Source organism: Dendrobium catenatum, unplaced genomic scaffold (assembly GCF_001605985.2).
Source record: "Dendrobium catenatum unplaced genomic scaffold, ASM160598v2 fragScaff_scaffold_133, whole genome shotgun sequence".
NCBI classification, from domain to species: Eukaryota; Viridiplantae; Streptophyta; class Magnoliopsida; order Asparagales; family Orchidaceae; genus Dendrobium; species Dendrobium catenatum.
Genome location: NW_021318595.1, coordinates 11,903,665 through 11,911,456, shown reverse-complemented (window position 1 = coordinate 11,911,456; position 7,792 = coordinate 11,903,665).

The following is a 7,792-nucleotide window of genomic DNA, read 5'->3' as shown; positions in this document are numbered from 1 at the left end:
ACTAATCCAATAAAAATACAAAGAATTCTAAAACAGAACACACATATGCCCACATAATAGATCTAAAGTACATTTATTATTAGCACACCTCAATAAAGGAAAAAAAAAAAACACTAAGTATAAATATCCCTTGCCAGATGTAGGTGCTGAAGTGATGTACAGACATAGCTCTCCTCTTCCTCAAGTCAAAGTTCCTAGACAGTCTTAATAATCGTGCCTAAAATCCCTTAAGAATAAACGAAGTTGAAAAAGAACAACAGACTATTGTGAATACACCCAGATCCAGAATTATAGACAATATAATATGCCGAAAAAATAAATATGTCTCCCTCTCTTCATTATGGGATGGAAAGTCAAAAAATTAATTATTTTCATTTTTCATTTTTTTTTATTTAAAAGATGAAAAACATAGATAAAAATACAAACCATTGAATAAAGAAAAAATGATTACATAAAAAAACACAGACTATAATCAACCATCTACCCCCTTTTTTTACATCACCAAAAAGGAGAAAAAATTAACAAAAAATACAATCATAACAAAGACTACTAGGACTCCAAACTAAATGAATAATCCTCAAAGTATGATCCCTAATCAGGGTGGTGGTAATGGTTGGAAATAGTGGTGAATTGTTTCAAATTGCTCACCAAACCATGACATGTCAGCCTCTTACTGTTGTTGTTATTGTTAAATGTGCTTATCTAATCAAGATTCTAATAGATCAAAGCATTATATTAGCACCTCATAGGAAAAAGACTAGTATTTTGGTGTAGGTGCTGGTGATGGTACTAGATGGTCTCCTCCTTCCTAGTCAAGTTCTAGGTCTTATTTGTGCTAATCCCCTTAGTGACGATGGAAGAAGACTTGGAAACAACCGTCAGATTTGAAAATATGGAATTTGTCTCTTTTATGGGATACATAAGCTAATATTTTTGGAATAACACATAGGTAATAAGGTGACCTAGTGCTAAGTTATGCTTATGATAGGTTAATCATGAGCAAAGGGAAGTGAGGTTGTGTAGATAAGAAATGATCATTTGGGATTCATCAAAAATTTTGTCAGACATAACTAAGTAGATGACTACATATAAGAGAGAAGTGTTATTTACCCTCTCTTTAGCTTTAGGAACAACATAAACTTGGATAACATACTGGATGATAAGAGAACTTTGATTTAGTGATTGGACAAGTGGCTAGTGCTGCTTTTGAGGAGCATTCCTAATAGCTAGATTTATAGTGGTCCATCATAATCTCCCCTTAATGATAAGACATATGAATGAACCCCTTTAGTGGATAGGTGAAGGTATTCAATAAAATCTTCTTTAGTAATTTCTATGTGTCATCTACAAACATATAAAGTCATAGAATAAAAATCTGTAGATACTCATAGACTAGCAAAAAATGCATAAAACATATCAAAATTAAAAGGGAAGGCTAGGGTGAGAAGGAATTGGAGAACGCATGTAACAAACAGATTAATTACCAAATAAATAAAAATTGATTGGTTAAGAACATGGCATGGGGTAATTTTGACTCCCTATATCTATGATAGGCAGCTTCATCTTCCACTATTTGAAAGCGATCATTAGTTGGATGACAGGAGGAACTTCCTTAGAGCAGTTAATGAGATCGCTTGCCAGTGACCATCAAGAAAATTTATGGTATAAATTCAAGTTAATAATATGAATAGAAGGATAGGGTGACTGAAATTTTATAAATCCTCCTTACTTATAGAATTTTAATAGATTTTAAAGAATGATTGAGATACATATAATATGATCAGAAGAATTCAATTTGTCTGGATGATATATTAGAAAAAGTGATCAAATCATACAGTACAATTAACATCATAATGGATGATCTCCATTAAAAATGATTGTCCTGAGGAGTCACAGAAGGACCTTTGACTAAAATGTTCATATATTATGAACATGTGTTTTTATAGTACGATGATATTTTAAAAATTATACCAGACGATTAAGTTTGTTCAATGATAACTGACACGTGGATCGTATCAAGAAAAGAGGTGGACCATATAGTTTGATCATGAATAATCAATCAAATTAGAATCATTAAAATAATAGATGGTGAGGATGTGTTAAGTTTTGTATATTGGGTAGTATGAATAAGGTTCATACAGTACGGTGTAAACTTTTATTTATGAGGTGTGTGGTGATCAGGGATTATTTACTAATAAGAAAACAATATTGAACATTTAACAAATATAAAAAAAAAATACAAAAACACACAAATACATAAAATCTCATGTTATTGATTTCATGTTGTCATAAATTAAGCATAAATGTTACTAAAACCTAATCTAGTCCTCAATGTGATAGACAAAAATTTGGAGCAGGTTGTAATACCTCGTTGAACTATCCCTATGAGGTGAATTAGTTATTTTTAAAAAACACTCAAAAAATATTGTTTTTAATTAATACCACAATTTATGAAAAATTTTAGTCAAGTGACTAACACAAGAAAAAGCAAATTAAAAACTTGATTTTCTTTCTTAGAGTTTTGCAACAAAAATAAATCAAGAGGAATATATTATTTTTTATTTTCTTTTCAAACACAAATTAAATCTAACCAACTAAGATTAGTAATTCAACTATAGTTTATAATGAAATTTAAATTCATGCCAGAAAAGGAAAATGTAGAAAATAAAGGAGTATAAAAAATTAGAAAGAACACATAAAAATTTTATTGTTATTTAGTCAACCTTCACCTACATCCACTCTCTGGAGTCCTCCTCTTCGAGCATTGCACTAACACTACAGTGACTCTCCTTTAATCTCCACAACAAGGTATAAAAGTCTTTATAAATCACTACCACTAAACTTGATGAGGTGGAGGACACAAAACTATTTTACCCTCTTAGTGATGAAAACAAACCTTTGAAATCTTTCACACCCTCATGGTAATAGAAGAGAGCCTTCAATCCTTTTTCTCCCTCCTGGTGAAGACAGAAAACCTACAACCCTTGATCTTGAATATTCGCTCCCAAGAGTAACTCCAAGAACTCACCAAGGTTATTGGAGGAAGCAAGGTGCAACCTTGTCTCGAGCAACCTTGTGAAAACCCCTCACACTCCTCCCTCATGCACAACTTAACCTTCTCCCTCTCCAAGCCCAAGAGCTGTTTTAAATTCTCCCCATAACTCATTTAATAACCAAAAAAATTTTTTAGAGCCAAGTTTGAATTATTTAACTACAAGGCTTTAAAAAACTCAAAGTTTTTAATAAAGTTGTCACTATTCATACAGAATGATCTGTGTTCATACATTATGATTAATTAAACATAAGGGTTCAATAAGTATGATGGAACATGCTTTCAAACAAACTATTCATTTTTTTGTATACTTATTATACAGTACAATCGAATGCTTATACAATATAATTAGTTTAATTTCCTTATGTTCATATAGGAAGATCATCATGATAATATGAAATCATCTTTATCAATCATCCAGATTGATTTATAGCATACTATATGTTTAGTTTAAACATCAAGGGTTCATCTAGTATGATTAACATTGTACTATATGATTAGTTCAAAAAATCAAGGTTTTTCTAGTATGATATCCTGGATGATCGGATTCGTCTTTGTGAGTCATACACTATGATTATTCATATTTATTTAACCTTTATTTGATTAACAAATCATGGGCATTAATTTACGTAAGATTTCAAATAATGTACAGTATAATTAGGATCACATATCACGATTAGTTTAAAAATTGATTTTTAAAATACTTAAATCATATGATAGCTAGGGTTTCCTAGTAGAAATAAATTATACAATATGATTGGGATCATATAGTATGATTTGTTCATAAGCATTAATTATAAAATTAGTCATTAAAACTAATTTTTAAAATAAAAGATCATACAGTATGATCGAAATCATACGGTATGATTAGTTTAAATATTTTCAACTCACTTTTCAAACTCCCCTATGTGTATATGTATGATAGCCAATTTAGCATACACCCTTACATGGTCAGACTTAAGAAATATAAAATAAAAGAAATTGAAAATTTAGACTCTTTCAAAAAACATCCTATTCTACTAAAACTTAAGCCTTGATCATTCTTGAGTGGTGTATAATATACCTTTAATATTAGTACACACAGAAAAATATTATGCAATGCATATGCTAGGAGAAATTAAATTTCAATCAATTATATTTATTATCATTGAAATCACAAGCTAGGAATCTTGGATAGCAACAATCTATATCATTTTGATGATGGCAAATATTTTTGGTTTAAAATGAAAGTTAATATTTTTCTTCTAATCTCTCCCTCACTAAGTGATTGATTTGAAAATATGGGTAAGATAATTTTTATTTTTTTTATTATTCCATTTTATTTTAAAATACTTTTATGTTAAATGCAAAAGTAAAAGTGCACTGCAAACATAAGATGCACACAATGATATGTATAATAAAGATGAATAAATACATAGACAACCAAACTATTACTCCCCTTTTTGACATCAATAAAAAAGACTATCAAATAAAAACATGAGAAAATATACTATAGAATAGAGAAAAAAAATATAAAGCACAAAATATATATCCTCAAAGTAGGAAAGCCAGTAATCAGGTGGTGGTGACTAGAAATACTTATGAATAGATAAAAATTGTTCACCAAACCAAGTCATTTTTGCCTCATATTATTATTGCTATTATTGAATATGGCTATCTAGTTGGGCCTAAAAAAAATAAAAATGTTGTATCAAATCTTCATAGGGATAAGGCTGGTATACTGGTGCAAATGCTGGCACTAGTACAGGTGCAGGATTTGGTGGAAGTGCTACTGCAGGATGAGCTCCGCCTTCCTCATCAAAATCAGGTTCTCCTTCTTACTTTTACTCCCAGTGATGAATAAAAGAATGTGGAATTAACTATTAATGTATAAAATATGGAAATTATTAGTTTTAGTAGGATAGGTAAGCACATATTTTTTAATCCAAGATATAAGCAATGACATGATCAAGAGCAATGTTTTACTTCCTTCTAGTGGAAGGAAGATGAATGGGAGTAAGATTTTAAATATAATCAATGATCATTTAGGCTTCATTAATTTGTGTTTTAGACATAATAAAGTAGTTAACTAAGGAAAGAAGTGGGCTTCATTAAATTTTTCTTACACGATCTATAGCCTTATGAATAATTGAGGCTCAAAGGACATGCTGGATAATACACGCATTTTGATTCAAAGAGTGGAGTAGGGGTTGATATTGATTTAGTGCAATATTTCTAATGGTTATATTGACCACACTCTAATCAAATTCTCCCCTAGAAGGCATTAATTGGGGTTGAGGATCTTCTGTGGATAGTTGTGTTAAGTTAGTTGCTATTTGCACGCTTTACATTTTTACATTTTGCAACTATGTAGTTTTTGATGATTCCAAATATTATTGTTAAAATATGTAGTTTATCTCTAACAATTTTAGAATATTGTAGTTTGCTTCTATGTGGTACTAACCATTTCAGGAAAATCAAACTCCAGACTGTGAAGACTTAAATCAATTCGCATGAAAATACTTGGTAAAATTTGAAGCTTGACTTTTCTTTGAATCAAAATTGAAGAGGGAGTCATTGGTAATTGAGTGAATAAAACATACAACACACATAAGGAAATCATGATATAATTTATTACTAAGATCAGACCGGGACGATAATAGTTCGTAGCGGACGATCAGACAGTTATCTCCTATTGAGCACATGGAACGAATAGAAACTGGCTTGAGAAAATTTTTCTAAGTCCTATTCATCCAGGATGAAATTAATTATCATCCAGGATGATCTGCTCTCTGTAAGAAATTTTCATCAGACAAAATTAATTATCGTAACATTGACGATTCGTCCTCTGTAAACATTTTCTTCCAGACAAATTATTATCGTACAGGACGATCTGGTCTCATGTAAAAGTTTCGTCCAGATGAAATTAATTATCGTAACATGACGATTGGTCCTCTGTAAACTTTCGTCCAGACGAAACAAATTTTCGTCCAGACGGTTTTTCAGCAGTTCTAGAACGCCTTGTAATAATCTTAGTTCCGGACGAATATAGTTCGTACGGGATTGATCATCTGTACGAAGACATTTTGTAACACAGATACAAATGAGGGTCGTTTCAAATCGTTTAAGTAAAATCATCCAGGACGATCCACGATCAGTACGGACGATCCACTGCGTACAGAATTGAAAAATTGCAGTTTTTGGGCGGTTTTCTTGTCTTTGTATATATAGTCCCATATTAGACTGCCATCCAATCTTTTGTCATTTGATCTTCGTGGCCTCTTGAGAGAATAGCAAGGAGAGAGTGAAAGAGAGCATTCAATGGAGGCATTCATACCCTGGAGCGAGAAGGCTTCACTTGGATTTACACAAGGTAAAGAATCTCTACTATGTGATGGGATTAACTTTCACTCTTTTATTTCTTCCTTCTAGATTTTGTGAGAAGATCTGTCAAGGAGTCCGGTTTCTCTGCGACACTTGGAGAGGTTGTGAAAGGAGAAGGGTTCTCGTGCCTACACTTAGGCAGTGTGCAAGGACAAAAGTTCCTCTTCCTACACTTGGAAGTGTGAAAGGACGAAGGGTTCTCTCCCACACTGGAGAGTGTGAAAGGACGGACAGTTCTCTGCCAACACTGTTGGATTGTGTAAAAGGACGTGGTTATGCCGTACTGGGGATGGGGAAAGAGTGTGTTGTAAAGGCTTCTCCGCCTTGCTGTGGTTTGCAAAAGGAGAGTCACTAATTGGTATTAGTGTGCCAATACTCAGATGGTTGCCTTCTTGGGGAAGAAAAAAAAAAAATTGGATGTAGGTCTGGTTTTAAGACCGAACCACTATAAATTGGGTCATTTACTTTACCTTTTTACATTTCCGCATTTTAATTCTAGTCTTAAAAACTCTGTGGATTGAAAAAACTTTTTCTACAAAAACTTAAAAGAACATTTTTATTTTCGGTCAACATTAATTTTAAAAAGAGGGTTTAATTTTTTTTAAAAACTACCAATTCACCCCCCTCTTGGTAGCTCTTGGCATAATTAGGCTTAACAACCTAATTACTAACTTCCAACAAGTGGTATCAGGAGCTCATTTCAAATCATAAGTTTTAATACTTTTTGATTACATAGATGGCTACTTTGGAAATCAAAACACACCTGAGGGTTAACTCTATCACTAGACCTCCACTGTTTGACAATATCCTTTTGATTTTTGGAAAAAACAACGCATGTCTACTTTCTTACAGTCACTTTGATTATCACATGTGATTGCTGTCCATGATTGGCTAGCACAAACCAACTAGATTTAGTTGATAGAGTTATGGTAGAAACCCTTTTGCATATATGGCTATAGAAAACGTGACTAGCACAATTAAATGCCAAATATCTAAATAGTTTTTTTTGTGCTTAAAATCTGAAGACTAATTGCGGGTTTCTACTTGTAAAAGTGGAAAGGACATATGGGATAGACTTTGTAATACTTATGATAGGGACAAATGAGATTAGCAATCAAGACTCAATATCTTTGTTACATGACTATGATTTGTTTTCGCATTGAAACCTAATGAATCTATCTCTTGACATGTACACAAGATTCACACAAATTGTCACTTCTTTGCATGCACTGGTCAGGAATTAACTAATGCTGAAAATGATTAATAAAATTCTTCATGTATCTACTGATTATGAAATGCTAAAATTACTACAATTACAGAGTCTAAAAGTCTTAACATTGTACTCTATTGACAATCTTCTTGGTTCACTCATTGCTT